Source organism: Hemitrygon akajei, chromosome 3 (genome assembly GCF_048418815.1).
Source record: "Hemitrygon akajei chromosome 3, sHemAka1.3, whole genome shotgun sequence".
Classification (NCBI taxonomy): Eukaryota; Metazoa; Chordata; class Chondrichthyes; order Myliobatiformes; family Dasyatidae; genus Hemitrygon; species Hemitrygon akajei.
Window position 1 is genome coordinate 29,546,162 of NC_133126.1, and position 19,807 is coordinate 29,565,968.

The following is a 19,807-nucleotide window of genomic DNA, read 5'->3' on the forward strand; positions in this document are numbered from 1 at the left end:
AGACTCTAAATTATAACATCCAGCTGTGGTAAATCAAAGGAACAACTTCAACAACAACTTGCTTTGCAGACCCTGTATCTTAAACTAGTTTCTCGTCTGTGAGTCAGATCTAATGGCTTCCATTCGTTCATGCTTCAGAACCACAATCATCAGAATTCCACGCCGTGGCGACATGCTTAACAAGACTTAAAATAGCTCAGATCTGACAACAATAAAACCCACTGCTGAAATTAGGATATGAGCCGGATTCAAGTGGAGGCAGGCTTGTCAGCTATTTAAATCTTAAAATTAGTTCCCAATTTCCACCATTCGTTGAGATTAAGGCTCATCACTTATCTTAGTACCACTTTCCTACATTGACTGCATCCGTTTAATATTCACAATAAGTAAATGTTAAAAACCAGAGAGACCTTGGGGTAAAGTGGAGGCACAGGTAGATAAGGTGGTGAAAAAGGTGTCTGACAGGATGGCCTTCATCAGTCAGGGAACTGAATACAAGAATAGAGACATCATGTTACAGCTGTACAAAATTTAACGATTTGCTCCATTTGTCACATCTACATCAATGCATACAGTGATACAGGTCACTTGCATCAACCAACACAGTCCAAACATGAGCTATGGGCAACCCACAACTGTCGCCATGTTTCCAGTATCAACGTAGCATGCTTTAGCCCTTACATCTTTGGAATGTGGGAGGAAACCAGAGCACCCAGAGGAAACTCACACAGTCACAGGAGAATGTACAACCTCTTTAGAGTCAGCGGCAAGAATTGAACTCCAGTTGTTGATCACTGACACTGTAATAGCGTTATGCTAGCCGCTGCACTATCATGCAAGACTTTGGGAAGACTACAATTAGTGTCTTGTGCACAGTTCTGATCGCCTAATTCCCCAACCAGGAACGAATCTGGTGAACCTTCATTACAATCTTTCTCTCACTATATTAGAAGATGAACACAGCAAGAGAAATACTCACCAAGACCCTATATAATTTCAGTCAGGCATCTTTACCCTTGTTTTCAAATCCTCTCATAATAAAGGCCAACATTTGCCGACTTTGAGTGGTAGTTGGAAAACAGCAGCAGAGGGGTTCATGGTGCACTTCTCAAACTCAGCTATTGTCACTGACACATAAAACACAGGAGCAGAATTATGCTATTCAGACCATCAAACTTGCTCACCATTTAATCATGGCAGCAGATTTTTTTTTTAAATCCCTTTTCCCACCTTGTCCCATAACTTTAAATCCCTTACCAATCAAGAACCTACGACAGTGTGTACAGCTCCAACCCCAGGTACAAGTTTGCTGATGACACCACTGTTGTGGGCAGTATCAAAGGGGATAATAAATCAGCATATAGGAGGGAGACTGAAAACTTGGCTGAGTGGTGTAATAACAATAACCTCTAACTCAGAGTCAATAAGACCAAGGAACTGGTTGTAGATTTCAGGAGAGGGAAACCAGAGGTCCATGAGCCTGTAATCATCAGAGGATCAGAGATGGAGAGGGTCAGTAACTTTAAATTCCTGGGTGTCACTATTTCAGAGATCTTGTCCTGGACCCATCATATAAATATAATTGCAAAGAAAGCACAGCAGCGCCTCTACTTCCTCAGGGGTTTGCGGAGATAAGTGGTGGTAAGTATGCTGACTGGCTGCATTACGGCCTGGTTTTGAGAACACCATTGCCTTTGAGAGGAAAATCCTACAAAAGGTAGTGGATTCAGTCCAGTACATCACAGGTAAACCCAACTATTGAGCATATCTACAGAAACGTTGCTGTAGAAAAGCAGCATCCATCATCAGAGATCCTCACCACCCAGGCCATGCTCTCTTCTCGCTGCTGTCATCAGGTAGAAGGGGTAAGTGCCTCAGGACTCATACCACCAGGTTCAAGAAGTTACTACCCCCAACCATCAGGTTCTTGAACAAAAGGGAATAACTAAACTCATTTAAGGACTCTTACATTGTTATTTCATGCTCGCTATTTATTGCTATATATTATATATATCTGCATTTTCAGTTTGTTGCTTAGTTACTGTTCTATAGATTTGCTGAGTATGCCCGCCGAAAAAGAATCTCAGGGTTCAATGTGGTGACATGTATGTACTCTGATAATAAATTTTACTTTGAACTTATCAATATAGCCTTAAATACACCCAATGAATTGGCATCCACAGCTGTCTGAGATAAAGAATTCCAGACTCACCACCCTGGAGCTGAAGAAATTCCTCTTCATCTCTGTTCCAAAGGGACATCCCTTATTCTGAGGCTGTGCCCTGTGACCCTAAATTCTCCTTCTGATGGAAACATCTCTCTACGTCCACTCTCTCCAGGTTTTCAATATCCAGTAGGTTTCAAAGAGACATCCCCACCATCCTAATCAAACCTCAGGATGCAGATCATAAAGTTCTGAGAAACTATTCTATTAATTACTTTTTAAATAATTTCAGTTCTTCATTTTCTCTTATGCCAGCTGTCCACCATTCCCAGGAAATGTTTATATCTTCCACGAATAAGGTCAAAAATTACATCTGCCCCTTTTTTATTCCCAATACAATTTTGCCTATGTTAATCTATAAGTAATCTGCTTTGACTTATAATTGTTTTACATTTTTGTGGAAACTTTTACAGCTTATTTTTACTTTTCTTTCTAGATTATGGTAATCTACTTTCCCATTCCTTATCATTGCAAAGGTCAAAATCGAGTTTATTATCATATACACAAGTACATATGTGCACAGAAAAAGAACTAACGTGCAGCAGCATCACAGGCGCATTGCATCATAAAATAAAAACATAAATTATACACAATTTATACAAGAAAGAACTTAACTGGAACATAAAAAAAGTTTCATTTTACTGTACTGCAATGTAGTCAAAGTGTTGCCAAGCTGGAGTGATTAGGATTTTGCCAGTTTGTTCAAAAACCGACTGTTTGAAGAGACAAAGCTGTTCTTGACCCTTTGCTGAATTAGGAGATGTTCCCAAATTACAAGCTTATTGCGTTTTTTGGCAACATGAAAATCTTTTTTCTTTGATCTAATATTATGCTCAACTTGTTCTGCTGGCCATGACAGCTTCTTTTTCTATGTTTTGGTGCCTTATAGGGATATATGTGTACAATAAACTAAACAGCAAATCTTTAAATATTAGCCTTTCCTTATTTACTTTCATGATGTAATTTTCATTTTCATTATTGCCAAGCCATGCTGCAGTTTGCTTTGTTTGAATTTGAGGACCCTCGTTAGGTTTGAATTTTTCTGCATATCTTCGACGTACTGGCGTACAGAATGATCAAACTCGATGACACGCTAGTGAAAGCTTCTCCGTGTATCTCGGCACATGGGACAATGGAAAACAAATTAACAATGTTATTAAGTATTTAAGATTGTGTGAGGCACAGATAGTCAAAATATTTTTTCCCTTAGTAGGGTTATGAAAAACAAGAGGACATACGTTTTAAGGTGAAGAGTGGCATGGCAAGTGTAACCCTTTATAGTGCCAATTACTGGGGTTCTATTTCCACCGCTGTCTGTAAGAACTCAGCATGTTCTCCCTGTAACTGCATGGGTTTCCTCCCACATTCCAAAAACAAATGGGTTAGGGTTAGTAAGTTGTGGACAAAAGCATGGTGACAATTGCAGTCTACCCCTAACACATGTTCAAATTATTTTGGTCATTGATGCAAATGACGCATGTCACTGTACATTTTGATGTATCTGAAATAAGTAAAACAAATCCTTTTATCAACAAGGAGCTTTGAAGGGGATCTGAAGACCAAGTTTATTCCTTTACATAAAGTGATATCTGGATGTGCTGTCAGAAAACATGATGGAATCATATATTTGGACAGGGCACTAATATGCAAGGCATAGAAGGATACCAATCCAATGCAGGCAAAAGTGATTAGTGTAGATGGACAGAAAGGTCAGCATGGACAGGGTGGGCCAAAGGGCCTGCTTCTGTGCTGTACAAATCTACAGCTTTCAATCTTAACATAGAATTTTTCATAACCAAGTTTAAATCCCACTAGAGATCAAATTTTGGCTGGATGTCCTGAAACTAATTAATTTCTACACATGTACTGTTGAAATGACCCGACTGCTTGCATCAAGGTCTGGTACAGCAATTTCAATGCAGGACATAAGATGCTATAGAGAATAGTGGACTCAGTCCAATACATCATGGGCATATCCCTCCCTAACATCAGTAGTATCTGAAGGAGGGGCTGATTCAAGAAGACAACATCCATCATCATCAAAGATGCCCACTATCCAGGCAATAGCACTTCTTACAGCTACCACTGGGCAGGAGGTACAAAAGCTTGAAGTCCCACACCATCAGATTCAACAACAGCTACTTCACTTCAACCATTTGTTTCTTAAACCAACTGGGGCGCTACCCTAATCACTATAGTTTAGCAACACTATGACAATGTTGATAACTTTGCACTTTGATTTTTTGTTACAATTCTGTTTTCTTGTAAAAATTCTGTGCAATTTGTTTTCTTGTGAATGCTGCTTATCTGACGCTGTGTGCCTGTGATGCTGCTGTTAAGTGTTTCATTGCACCTGTGCATATGGTACACGAACATCTACAAATAACAATAAATTCAACTTACAGTAATTAATTTGTTTACTTAATTGAAAACATGTCACTCCTGAACCCAAGGGACCTACTAAAGAATACCCACCCAACAGTGTTCAATGGAGAGTTTCAGGTCATTATCCCTGTGACTCATTTTCATCCACCTCCCTGTTACATTCACACACTACACATCAATTTTAGCCACAGGCTCTCCTCGCTGACTTACCCATTTGGTTCTAGATCCACCTACCATACACCTCTTACCTTATCGTTACTATTCTCACCTCTATTACTTAACAGATTACAACAGTGGCAGCCCTTTGTATTACTCCCTCCAGCAGCTATCTTCACCTTCAACCTCCCCTCTTCCCTTTCACTTCAACCATCTCTTTTTTGTCTGCCTCCATTTATCACCCACTGGTTTTGGTCTCTCAACTTCAATCCTCCCCTTACCCTGCTGGGCTCAGTCTGCCAAAATATCCATCACTCCATCCTCCTTAGTCCACTTATCACCTTGGTACTCCTCTGCGTCTTTTCTCTACATTGACCATGCTGACCTTTTAACCTACTCAAAATCCATCTAACTCTTCCCTCCTACATAGCCCCCCATTTTTCTATCATCCATATGCCTATCTAGGAGTTTCTTAAATGTCCCTAATGTATCTGCCACTATCACCACCCTTGACAGCGTGTTCCACACACCACTCTGCAAAAACCTACCTCTGACATCCTCCTATACTTTCCTCCAATCATCTTGAAATTATGCCCTCTCACACTAGCCATTTTCACCCTGGGAGAAAGTCTCTGACTGGCTGCTCAATCAATACTTCTAAGCACTTTGTACACTTCTATCAAGTCAACTTTCATGCTCCTTTGCTCCGAGAGGAAAGCCTTAATTTGCTCAACCTTTCCTCACAAAACCCAGTAATCTTGAAAATCTGCTCGTACAGCATTGAAGTCCCAAGTACGCTGGTTTATTAGAGATTTACTGATTTATTTTTCATTTTCAGAAAGAGGACTCTGCCGGCAGAGCCATCAATGATTACCTTGTCTAACAGTCCTTGAGAACATGGTGGTAAGCTGCCTTCCTAAACAGCCGCATCATGCTGTTAGCTGGACAGTTGTAGCATTTAGTTTCAAAAAGTCATTGATTCATTGAATCTCGCAGTCTTTTTCCCAGGGTAGGGGAGTCTAAGACTTAAGATTAACTTCATTGTCACATGTACATTGAAACATATAGTGAAATGTGTCATTTGTGTAAATGACCAACATAGTCCAAAGATGTGCCAGAGGCAGCCCACAAGTGTCGCCATGCTTCTGGCCATTTTGTTTTACCAACCATTGCTTTGAGGAGGAAATTAAATATATTAAGTATTTAGAATGAAAATTTTGAAATCACATAATTATAATCACATTTTGTAAACTTTTTCCTCATCTGCATTTATTATAAATCTATTGTCTATTGACACTATCCAGATTAATTTTGCATCCAGATGAAATATATTTTAATCTTCATTAGATCATCCAAATGTTCCACTTCCACTCTGCTTCTGGATTTACATTTGATTGAATTCATAAAACCGAATCCACATTTACAGTCAGCACCAGAAGCTTGAAATGTTCCAGCAGTGTCAACAAGAATTGACAGTTCTGCAAGTTTTTCATTTCTAAGCATATAGTTCAAGTATCAGTGAATGTCTTAATTTAACCAGTCTTAACTTTCTCAGAAACAGCATATTTGAAATCATATTATTGCTACGATATTTTTCAGGCGATGCTTTTGTCGTAGTTCGTAATAGTAGCTGAGTATATTTTTATCAGTCAACAACATTCTCTTTTCCAGATTCTCTTAACTCGTTGTCAGGAAATCTATTATCCAAGTGATTATACACATGTTGAGTGAATCAAATAATAGCCGCAGTATTGACGTCAGAACTCACAGATGCAAGCAGATCTTTCACTCTGTCACTCCAATAAACAGTAATGCCAAGATAAAGTGACCATAACTTGTTAATTTTTGCTTTTGCATACTGCGGTGCTTCAATTGTATTCAAACAGCTTTTCAGTAGGAATTTACAAAGAGATTGCCGATCTAAACATCGTCAATGCTACGCAATATTGTGGATTGATCAAAATCTTCAGTTGATGATTGGGATTGTTATATTCATTAACTTTTTTTTGCAATACAGGATCAAAACTTCGTAATTCCTTACTAAACTGTAATGGCAAAATGTCTTGACTTCCATTCTATTTTGTTTAGTGGCCTAAATGACACATCACATTCTATGATATTAGCTCATTCTTCTAGCCTTCTTTTTCTTAACCAATGATCTGCTTGTAACAATGTTCTAACTTGAAACACAGACAATGTAAATATGTTGAAGTTCTAAAATATTTCAAAGTGAAGATTGTGGTATGTTTATTATTAAGGATTATATTTGTTAACACAATTAATTACAGGGTATTTCACAATTATATTAACATAGATTTTAAAATTATATTAATATAATTTCAATATTATATAATTATATAAAAGAAAATTCCTGATGCGCAGCAAAGGCTACGTGCAGGGGAGCATCACAATTACTGCGCAACCGCACATCCTGTAGCTTAGAGAGAACAATGCTTCTGGCGCCAATATAGCACTCCTACAACTTACTAAACCGTATGTCCTTGGAATGGTGGGAGGAAACTGGAGTATGCACAAGGAAAACATAAAAACTCCTTACATACAGCAGTGGGAATTGAACTCTATTCGCTGGAGCTGTGAAGTTTTGTGCAAAGTGCTATATTACTCTGCCTTCTTCATAACCCTGTCTACCTGAGACACCATTAGCTAAATCTGTGAACTTTACTGCACAGATGCAGTGGGTCACTAGGAATCCTCAAAGTTACAATGTAGATGCATATATCATCCACATTTGCTCCAAAGAAAAACACCCTAGCTTGATCAACCTTTTCTCATAAGCCCTGGCTCCAGCAGCTCAAACTTCCCAGCGCACCCCTTGCACACCTCCATCTTGCTCATGTGCGCAGGAGCCAGGATGGTCACCTGTTCCCCACCAGGCTCCTGTAGCAGGACAGATAGCAGAAGAGAAGAGATGGCAGAGTTAAAGCAGAGACCTTTAACTTCTCCCAAGCATCCTCATCTAGACCAAAGCTCTCCCTACCTGTTCCATAAACTGTGGGGAACCCTGGGGACATCAAGGACACCTTCAGGTATTAAGAAGACGACATCCATCATGAAGGTCCCTCTCCATCCAGGATGTGCCCTCTTCTCATTACTACCACCAGGGAGGAGATGCAGGAGCCTGAAGACTGACACTCAACGTTTTAGGAACAACTTCTTCCCCACCGCCATCTGATGTCTGAATGGTCCATGAACACTAACCTGTTGTTTGTCTTTCGTATTATTTATTTTTATAATTTACAGTCATTCTTTTATGCATTGCACTGTACTCCTGCCACAGAACAACAAAGTTCACAACATACATCAGCGATAATAAACATAATCCTGATTCAGACAGTCCCAACTTCTTACAAAAGAGTAGTCCGTGAGGTCAAATGCTGAGAGTTATGGGCACTGCCTGGTCCATTGCAGGCACAGCCCTCCCCACTGCTGACTGCATCTACAGGTGACACTACCTCAGGGAGGCAACATCTATCACCAAGCATTCCCCAACATCCAGGCCATGCCATCTTCTCACAGCTACCATTGGGCAGGAGGTACAGAAGTCCAGAATCCCACATTACCAGAGTTGAGGAACAGTAACTTTCCTACAACCATAAGGTTCTTGAACTGATCTGCACAACTGACCAGCAACAGAACAGTATTTCTTGCATTATCATGCTCTTGTCTCTGATTGCGGTTGTATAGTCCTTCCTCTCTTCATTCTCTTGTATAATTTATGCTGTGTTGTCTGAACCTAGGTATCCAAGATGCTGCTGCAAATTTCTAATTATAACTGTACCTCTCTGTACAAGTACGAGCACATAAGGCCTAGAAAAAGTGGACATGGAGAGGGCACAGCCTCAGAATACAAGAATGTCCCCTTAGAAGAGATGAGGAGGAATTTCTTTAACCAGAGGGTAGTGACTCTGTGAAATTCATTGCCACAGATGGCTGTGGAGGCCAAGTAATTGGGTATATTTAAAGTGGAGGTTGATAGGTTCTTGGGTTGATAGGGTGTCAAAGGTTATGGGAAAAAGGCAAGAGAATAGGGTTGAGAGAGATAATAAATCAGCCAATGATGGAATGACGGAGTAGACTTGATGAGTCGAGTGGCTTGATTCTGTTCCTATATCTTCTGGTCATGAACTAGCTGCCAGAGGAAGTGGCAGAGGCGAGTACAATTACAATATTTAAATTACATTTGGACAGGTGAGTAGAAGGAAATGTTTAGAGGGATATGAACAAAATGAAGTAATTGGGACAAGCTCACATAGGCACCTTGGTCCGACTGGATGAGTTCAGCTGAAGGCCCTGTATTCCATGCTGTTCAGCTCTGTAACACAAACACACAGTACAGACAGACGCAAGACCGGCTACAAAACATCACAGTTTTACTTGCTTAATCTGCTGAGCTGGGACTTGAGGACCTGAGTTACAGGGAAAGATTTATAGTTTAGGATTTTATTCCCTAGAGCAGAGGACAATGAGTGGAGATTTGATATAGGTATACAAAATTAAGAGGGGTATAGATAGATTGAATGCAAGCAGGATTCTTTTCCCCCCCTTAAATTTGGTGAGACTAGAACTAGAGATCATAGATTAAAGATGAAAGGTGAAATGGTTAAGGAGAATATGAGGGGGAACTTCTTCCAAGGGCAGTGTGAGTGTGGAATGAGCTGCCAGCAGAAGTAGTGTATGCTGATTTGAGTGGAACATTTAAGAGAAGTTTGGGAGGGGCATGGAGAGCCATGGTCCAGGTGTGGGTCGATGGAACAAGGCAGAATAATAGTTTGGCATGGACTAGATGGGCCAAAGGGCCTAGTTCAATGGTGTAGTGCTCTATGACTTACAAACCTACACTGATCTTCACATGCAATAGTGTTTCCTAACTTCTGAAAGTTCTTCTGTAATTCTTAGCGTACTTGATTCCTGAGTTCCCCACACAGTGGAAACAGACTCTCTAATCCAATAGCTCTTTTCACTATCTTTAAAACTTCAAATAAGTCAGATCTTAATTCCAGGGAGTACAGGCCCAGTCTGTGCTTTATCACTGATCGGCCTAAATGCCTTTGCTTTCACTTGAGCATCTGCAAATTAATTCAGTTCGCCTGCTGCTGACAGCCTGCTGTGAGCAACGACCAGCAGTTTTATTTGAGTGTTGAAATTAATTGTGCTGGGGTGAACTGAGCTTCATTGTTCAGTAAAGTCATGAACGTTCACCCAGGTGTGACTTTAGTTGAACATAATTAACACAATTCCCTCATCAGACCCACCAAGCATGGTGTGGTACCAAAGAACAGGACGGTTCCGAGTTTATTGTTATGCTAAGTGTGCTGAGGCTTGGGAAGAAGTTCTTTTTGTGAGAAGGCTGGCATACTCATGCTTACCCATTCAATGACCTGAGACAGTGCAGCTATGCCAACACTCTTGATAATCGATTAGTTTGTCTGTGAGCAGGCTCAAACACACAGAAGAGAAACTACATCTCAACACAGCTGCCGCAATTTGTGTTAGTAATCCAGAGGATAAATAGATTCTTCTTTCAATTACTGCTTACGATGACCTTCAAAGATGTAAATGCCATTAAACATTCAAATGTTATCAGTTCTCCATCGGTACCCACAAAATTCAGTCTGATTAATGGAATAACTAGATGGCCACTATGCACTTTCATTGAAACTATGCACTATCCAATAACATCGCTGACTAGAGTTTTGGTATGTGCTATAGACACAAATTCAGCAGATGATCACGTAGTCTGGCCTGACATCTGATGTCAGTGTAACCCCCCCCCCCCCCGTTAATCCGTTAATGAGCTGTGCCCAACAGATTGAAGCAATCACAAAGAAGGCATGCCAACAACTCTATTTACTTAGGAGTTTGAGGAGATTTGATATGTCATCAAAGATCCTTCAACTTTCTAAAGATGTACAGTGGAGAGCATTCTGACTGGTTGCATCACAGCCTGGTATGAAGGCTCAAATACACTGGATCGCAAGAGACTTAGCCTGCTCCACCATGGGCACAAATCTCCCAACCATGAAGAATGTTTTCAGGAGACGGTGCCTCAAGAAGACAGCATCTATCATTAAGGACACTCACTATCTAGGACTTGCCCTTGTCTCTTTATTCTTTTCATTGGAGAAAAGGAGCGTGAACAATTCAGAAACCATTTCTTCCCCTTTGCCATCAGATTTCTGAACAGTTCACAAACCTGCCAATTCCTTTATTTTGCACTGTACTTTTGCTACAAAACAGCATTTCACATCATCTAAGTCAGTGACAATAAGATTCAGAAAGGGAGTTCCAAACCCCACCTTCACTAAATATCAATCAACATCAATAGACAATAGTCCAATTCATACAGTTTCTTTAACGTAGCTGACGATTTCAAAACAAATAAAACTGGGACACCTCGGTCAAATAGGTATTTTTTAAAAGAAGCATCTTAAAGGAGGGAAAAAAGGGGGATGAAGGGGGAATGGAAAGAATTCTGTTTTACAGCGGCTGAAGTGAGATTAAAAATTGGGATAGGGCAGAGTCCTGGGAGCCTCAATGTAGTTGGATGTGCTCATTAGGAGATGCTGGGGTGAGGAAGTTGAAAAACAGGATGCATAGGTCATGGTAGTGTAGTGGTTGGACTAACAATTTACAGTGCCAGCTGTAAGACTAGGGTTCAATTCCCGTTGCCATCTGTAACGAGTTTACACGTTCTCTCCATAATTGCATGGGTTTCCTCCCACATTCCAAAGACATACAGGTTATGGCTAGAGTGGTGGGCATGCTAAGTTGGTGCCAGAAGCATGGCGATACTTGTGGGCTGCCCCCAGCACATCCTTGACACAAACAATGCATTTCACTGTATGGTTTGATGTACATTTGATAAATAAAGCTAATCTTTTTAAAATATCTTGAAAATGTTTTAAAAATCCAGCCCAGAGATCAATGTACATCAATAAGCACAAAGTGGATAGATGAAAGGGACTTAGTGCCAGTCAGGACAAGAACTTTGTCTATGAAGAGCAATAAACAAATGAGATGGCTTTGCAGAGGTAGTTCAGAACAGTTAAGTTCAGAGGTACCAAAAAGACTGAATGAGGCTTGTGGAAACTATCGAGCTTCAGTGGAGCAGAGACAGGATACGTTTTAGAGGTGGAAACAAACAATCTTGGGAATCCAATCTAAAGCTCAACTTGGGATATAATGCTATGGTTGCAAAGTGTCTGCCTATGCAAAATTAGTTGGAATTATGCTCAGTGAAGAAGTTTATCAAAAGACACAGCTGAATGCAGATCAGTGAAAGATGCAGATGGAGAAATGGCACATCCAGGCTAATGTGAAGTGTTGCACTTTGGGAGGTCAACTATAAAGGGAAAATATTTGAGACATAGATCAAAGTGGACAGCCAGAGATTTTTTCCCCAGGGCAGAAATTGCTAGTATGAGGAGGCATAATTTTAAGTTGATTAGAGATAATAGGGGAGATGTTAGAGGCAATTTTGATACACAGAGAGCAGTGGATGTATGGATTACCTGCGAGGGGTGGTAGTAGAGACAGACACAATACTGTGCAGAAGTCTTAGACACATATATATAGCTATGGTGCCTAAATCAGCTGCACTGTAGTAATTTTATGCATTGTCCTGTAATACTGCTGCAAAGAAAAAACAAATTTCATGATATATGTGAGTGATGATAAACCTGATTCTGGTATGGGTCTCTATTGTGGACTGAGAGTGGGAAAGGGGCAGGGAGAGGGGAATCATGGTTGGGGAAAGGGAATGGAGCAGGAAGCACCAGAGAGACAATCTGTAATGATCAATAAACCAATTGTTTGGAATCAAATGACCATGCCTGGTGTCTCAGGGTTGGGTGTGTCTTCACCTGCACCACCTCCTCCCCCCCACCCCCACCTCTTCAAGTGGTGCTCCACCTTCATCATTCCCAACATCCTTTGTTCCTGCCAGATATACAAACTTGCTCTCTACTCCACGTTGACAAATACAGTATTGTGCAAAAGTCTTAGTTCCCCCTAGCTATATATGTGCCTAGACTTTTGCAAGTACTGTACATTAGAGGTATTTAAGGGACTCTTAGGCACAGGGATGAAAGAAAAATGGTGGGTTAAGTTGGTTGAATGGGTTAGATTGATCTTGGAGTAGATTAAACATTGTGAGTTGAAGGAAACAGTACTCTACTGTCCTATGTTCTATCTGGATTCATCATGGCTTTATATGGCAATTACTCTGCACGTGACCATAAGAAACCACAGAGAGTTGTGGACACAGCTCAGCACATCGCAAGAACCAGCCTCCCCTTCATAGACTCTATCTACGCTTGTCAATGAATCAGTAAAGTCGCTATGGTGTTCTATGTTCTAAGAAGTTAATGGTAATTGGTTGAAGCTGAAGAAATTCACACAGGTACACAGCACTGAAACACCATGTTGCCCACCTGGAAGTGTCTAAAGCTTTCCTCTGCACGCGCCAAAGGGTTGGCTTTACTCCTATTGACATTAACCTATTTGAGATTTTCCATCTAGGAACTAATGCTAGGAGGAGGAGAAAACCTGAGATTAATTTGGCCAACTGCCACATAGGTGTCAGAGTCTCCTAATCCTTCTAAGTGACGTTTCGAAGTCCAACATTCTAAAAGTTGATCAAAAGCAAATGAGTTTGAGTGCACTATTTATAACCATGAGAAGGAAGAAGTCACTGGCATAATTAGAAAATCAAAATAAGAATCCAACTGGAATCTATTGTCAATATTCTAGCTATAATTTTGTGGATTAACAGGACTGGACAGATTAAGAGGGAGTTGCAATAAAATGGCATAATAATGCCCTGCAGACTAAATATCTATGGACATATAACAATTGCCTCCACTTATTCATCCACCCAGCATCAACAAGTCCAGAGAGAGAAAAAACAACCTTGACACTTCTAAAAACACAAGAAGTACCTCCTCCCATAGATGCTGTCTGGCCTGCTGAGTTCTGCCAGCATTTTGTGTTTTTATTTATTTCCAGCATCTGCAGATTCACTCGTGTTGCCCTTGACACTTCTAACCATGTAAACTTCTGTCTCAACTATCTTTTGCCCTCACAGAATTCCAAGCCCATCTCACATGAAACTCCCTGGTTTACCCAAATCTAACTGGCTGCATCATGACTAGGATGGAAACACCAGTCCAGAAATGGAAAAGGCTACAGAAAGTGGTGGATACAGCCCAATCTATCACAGGAAAAAAAACCTCCACCACTAAGCACATGTACAAGGAGTGCTGCCACAAGAAAGCAGCATCCATCATCAAAGACCCCCACTGTCCAAGGCTATACTCTCTTCTCACTACTACCATTGGGCTAGGAGGTACACGAGTCTTAGGTAGGTGGCTGAATGGTAACTCCTCCACCTTCCTCCTCTGTTTTTTCCATTCCCCATTCTCATTCCCCTTCAACTTTCCTTTCTTCCATGGTCCATTGCCCTCTCCTATTGGATTCCTTCATCTTCAGCCCTTTACCTTTTCCACCTATACCTTCCCAGCTTCTCACTTCCCCCAGCACCATCTACCCACCTTCCCCCTCATCTGGTCTCAACCAGGTTGTACTCCTCAGAAAAGAGGCATCCATCATTAAGGAGCCCATCACCCAGGACGTGCCCTTTTCTCACTGTTACCATCAGGAAGCAGGTACTGAAGCAGTTCAGGAACAGCTTCTTCCCCTCTGCCATCCAATTCCTAATTGGACACGAGCACTACCTCACTTTTATTATTCCTGATTTTGCACTATTTTTAATTTAACTATTTAATATACATATATATACTTACTGTAATTTACTTATTTTTCTATTTTTATCACGTATTCCACTGTACTGCTAAGTTAACAAATTTCACGAAATATGCCAGTGATATTAAACCTGATTCTGAAATTTTGTACAGTTCTACCAAATCTCCTCTAATTATTTTACCCTCCAGGGAATACAGTCCTAACCTAGTCAACCTTTCCCTATAACTCAGGTTCTCAAGTTCTGGCAACATCCTTGTAAATTTTCTCTCTTTCAAACTTATTGATATTTTCCTGTAGTTAACCACACTGTGCTTTGTGGATCTTGTCGAAATTCACAGTGTAGTTTCATAGCTAACAATGACTTGACAAGTTGTAAAGCACTTTGGGCACTGGTGCTATGAAAGTTTTCACACAGGTGTTAGGTATTTCCATAACCTTGCACAGAGCAACGAATCCCCCTCGCCCCTCAAACCTCTGACAAAGAAGAACACTTGTCACTTGTGTCAAAGTCCTATGAAGTCCACTTCTGAAAGACACAAGAGACTGCAGATTCTGGAACCAGGAGCAATAAACAATCTGCTGGAGGAACTCAATCAAGCAGCATCTGTGGTGGGGGAAAGAATTATTGACACAACAAGTCAAAATCCTATAAGACTAGATCTCGATGCAGCTTTGACCTGAAATACCAACATTGCTTTGCCCCCAAAGATGCTGCTTGACCTGCTGAGTTTCCCCAGCAGGTAGTTTGTTCATCCACATCCCAGCATGTGTCAGCATCTGCAAGAGAGAAAATTCCTACAATAAACCCTTCAGCATCTCTGGAGACATCAGTGTCACAAGCAGTAAGTGTGCACTCTGAATCACTGCCTAGGCAGTGAGAATCAGATGCAGGCACATAATGAAGTTGTTCCATGGCAGCCTCACTCTCGGTCGGTCACTTGCTTATAGTTTTTAAAATGTAACATCACAAGATATTTTTTGCTAGCTTTTTGATACTTAAGCACAGTTAACATTACTCAGTATTCAGTTATCCCAACCAAGTATAAATTAGTCATTGAGAAGATAAGACTTAGTGGCCATCCCCACCAATGAACACCCAATTCTGTCAACGCTGAACATCCATCCATGTTTTTAGTCATAAAGCAATGCAGCATGGATGCAGGCCCTTTGGCCCACCAGTACATGCCGACCTCAAAGCCTACCCAGGCTAATCTCAATTTCCAGTGTTCAGCCCATATCCCTGTGAGTCCTGCTGCTCCATGTAGCTGTCCAAGTGCCTCTTAACTGATACTATTGTACCTGCCTCAACCACTTCCTCTGGCAGCTCGTTCCATTCACTCACCACCCTCTGCATGAAGCTGCCCCTCAGGTCCCTTTTAAATCTTTCCCTTCTCACTAAACCAACGATCCCTTGTTTTGGACTCCCCTACCCTGGGGAAGAGATCGTACCATTCACCTTTCCTATGCCCTTCATGATTTTAAATACACCTATAAAGTCTGCAGAGGTATACAAAATTACGAGAGGTATAGATAGGGCAAGTAGCATTTTTGCACTGAGGTTGGGTGAGACTAGAACTAGAGGTCATTGGTTAAGGGAAACATAAGGGGAAACTTCTTCACTCAAAGGGTGGTGCGTCTGTAGAACAAGCTGCCAGCAGAAGTGGTGGATGCAGGTTCAATTTCAACATTTAAGAGAAATTTGTAGGATGGTATTTATTCGCTCGCAACCCACCCACCTGCCAGCTTGTACCCCTCCCCCTCCACCAGCTTATTCTGACTTCTGCCTCCTTCCTGTCCAGTACCAACGAACAGCCTCAGCTGAAAACATCAACTGTTAATTTATTTCCATAGATGTTGCCTGACATGCTGAGCTCTTTCAGCATTTTACGCGCATGTTGCTCTGGATTTCCAGCATCTGCGGGATTGCCTGTGTTTATAGCTTGAACTCCTCTTCTGGGCTAATTAGGACATGATGATACTGCTGAGTGCCAGAAAATTAGCAGCAGCAGCCTTCCCCTTACTTGATATGTGCTGTTTAAAAACAATCCAACAAGCTGCTTTGAGAAGTCAGAATTTAACCAATAAAGGACACTCATTGGGTGTAGTTCTTACGTTGCTTGCTGGAATCAGACCAAAATGAACAAAGAAACTCAGTGTTCCTTCCCCTTGAAGCAATTTCTCATGTATAGTATTAGGTATCACAACATGATATAGCTACAGACATTATAGGTGTCTTTCTTTCTCATTAAAAATACTCTGATGACTGCTGAATGTGTCAGTATGCAGAACAAAACAGCCAAACAAAATGTTTAGAGACAGACAAACTGAAATCAGGCACCTCATATGTTTCTTTCAAATGCTGCAAAGTACGTGCCATCCAACGTCACTCTGTGACTGTTACTACTTGGATTGCATCCCATCGTAACAATAGTCAGGAGAGCAAAGCACTTCATTAACAAGACCAATGCATAAAATCGCAGGTGCTAAAGTAAACGTTTAGTATCAGGAGAAGAAAAAAATGAATGAATGAAAGAAGTTGCACCTCAGTAACAAGGCGAAGCTACAGAGGAGAGAGATAATTGCACATTTGTTACAACTTGAACACAATACCAACCGATTTGTTGAACTACATGAGATGGCTCAGACAGAAAAAAGCAACTCTTGATTCAAACAAAGGGAGATCTGATGAACATGCTCAGCCCAAAACCTTGACTGTTAATTCCCCTTCACAGATGCTGCCTGACCTTCTGAATTCTTTTTGTGTGTTCAAATTCAAAGTAAATTTATTATCGAAGTGCATATATGTCACCATATACAACAGTGAGATTCATATTCTTGTGGACATACTCAGAAAATCCAAGAAACACAATAGAATCATTGAAAGACAGGACAGACAAATAATCGATGTGCAAGGCAACAATCTGTGCAAATACAAGAGGGAAAAGAAAGAAATAATAATAAGTAAATAAACAATAAAGTAACACACACAAATGCTGGAGGAACTCAGCAGGCCAAGCAGCATCTATGGAAAAGAGTATAGTCAACTTTTCGGGCCTGGGTTCCTCCAGCATTTTGTGTGTGTTGCTTGTATTTCCGTCATCTGCAGATTTTTTTCTTGTTTGTGAATAAGATTGAAGAACATGAGATGAAGAGTCCTTGAAAGTGTGTGTCCATTATTTGGACGAACAGTTCAGTGATGGGGCAAGTGAAGTTGTGTGAAGTTGTCCCCACTGGTTCAAAAGTCTGATGGTTAAGGGGTAATAACTGCTCCTGAACCTGGTGGTGTGGGTCCTGAGAGCGAGAAGAGAGCACGGTCTGGGTGGTGGGGGCTCCTGATGATGGATGCTGCTTTCCTGCAACAGCACTCTGTGTAGATGTGCCCAATGGTGGGGAGGGCTTTACCCATGACAGACTGGATCATATCCACTACTTTTTGTAGGATTTTCCATGCTTAAAATTTCCAAATCTAGTGTGCATGAAAGGGAATTCTACTGTGAATGTGGTTAAGGCTATTAAAGCATGGAATTAGATGGGAGATTAGTGAGACAATGAATGGTGATCAGGGAAGGGGTTCAGAGTGATACGTGCATCACGATTAATGGGACAGGTTAGGCTGAAGGGCCTGTGTCCATGGTTTGCTCTATAACTCCTGATAAGGACAAGCGATGCCAAGCTGCATAACCAAAGAATCTGTATGAAACGGTTCTGTATTGGGAACATGTATGAGTAAATTGTTTTAGATTACATTTAAAACTCCACCAACTGGTCGTTTTACCCATTAAAAGACAGTGAAGTTCCACAATAACATTCTTTTCCCAGCGCTCCACGTTACCCTATTCCCCATTCTATAAGCTAGCATTTTAAAGGCAAACAGATGTAAGCTAAAGATCCCAAAACCATCAGTAAGATGTAACAATGACTCATCAAGCCATAACACATAGGATCAGAATTCGGCCCATCAAGTCTGTTATGCCACTTCATCATGGTTGATTTACTATCCCTCTCAACTCCATTCTCCTGCCTTCTTCCCATAACCTTTGACACCCTTACCATTCAAGAATCTACCAGCTTCCATTTTAAATATACCCAATGACTTGGCCTCCACAGCTATCTGTAGAAATGAATTTCACAGATTCATCAGCCTCTTGGCTAAAGAAATTCCTCCTCATCTCTGTTTTAACCAAGGAATACAGCCCATTTTCCAAGGAATCAATCTGGTAAACTTTTATTATACTCTTCCTTAAGCAAATATTAGGTTGCTGTTTACTGACTATAGCTTAGTGTTCAACACCATCACCTAATCAGTATTAATCACCAAGGTTCAAACCTGGGCCTAAGTAACTGGATCCTCAACTTTCTTATTGGGAGACCACAGTCAATGCAGTTCAGAAACAGTATCTCCCCCCACTGACAAATCAACACAGGTGCTCTTCAGGGACACATGGTTAGATCTCTGTTCTCTCTCTGCACTCATGGCCGTGACTAAGCACAGTTCAAACACCGTCTATAAATTCACAGCGGACACCACTGTTGTCACTAAAGACTCTTGCAAATTTCTATAGATGTACAGTGAAGAGCATTCTGATTGGTTGCATCATCACCTGGTATGGAGGCTTCAATGCAAGAGGCTGCAGAGGGTTGTAAACTCAGCCACCTCCATCATAGGCACAACCCATCCCACCATCAAGACACCCCAAGAAGATGGCTTCTATCACTAAGCACCCTCACCATCAGAGACATGCCCTCTTCTCACACTCAATGATTCAAGAACAGCTTCTTCCCATTTGCTAACAGATTTCTGAACTCATCAACACTAACTCTTTATTCCTTTTCCTCCCACTCTATTTACTTATTGAGATACAGCACAGAACTGGCCATTCCAGCCCTTCAAGTCACACCACCCAGCAACCCCCAATTAACTCTAGCCTCATCATGGGACACTTTACAATGATCAACTAACCTGTATGCCTTTCGAGCGTGTGAGGAAACCAGAACACCCAGAGAAAACCTACACATTCCATGGGGATGAAGTACAGATTCTTTACAGATGACGTCAGAAATCCGAAATCTGACACCCTGAGCTTTAACAGCATCACGCTAACCACTACTCCTCACATTCTGTCTATATCCAGTATGCCCACCTCATGGCCTGTACTGTAACTCATAAAAGGATAACTAGTCTACTGTGCCCCTTTTTCTCTCTCCCACTTTTCTTCAATGGAGGTGATACATTTGCTAGTTTTATGTTCACGGAAGCCA

The 19,807-nt window shown here is 41.1% G+C and overlaps 1 protein-coding gene across 3 annotated transcripts in view; it reads right to left on the reverse strand.

Moving 5' to 3' along the window:
- Positions 1 to 19,807, reverse strand: part of brf1b (BRF1 general transcription factor IIIB subunit b) — a 445,784-nt gene that overhangs the window by 251,771 nt on the left and 174,206 nt on the right. Inside the window, exon 1 of one of the 3 annotated variants that reach the window (XM_073039444.1) lies at positions 9,044 to 9,061. The exons of the other annotated variants lie outside the window; for them this stretch is intronic. The gene's annotated coding sequence lies outside the window, so the exon portion shown is untranslated. Of the gene's footprint in view, positions 1 to 9,043; positions 9,062 to 19,807 lie in introns of those variants that run through there. 3 annotated transcript variants of the gene reach the window in all.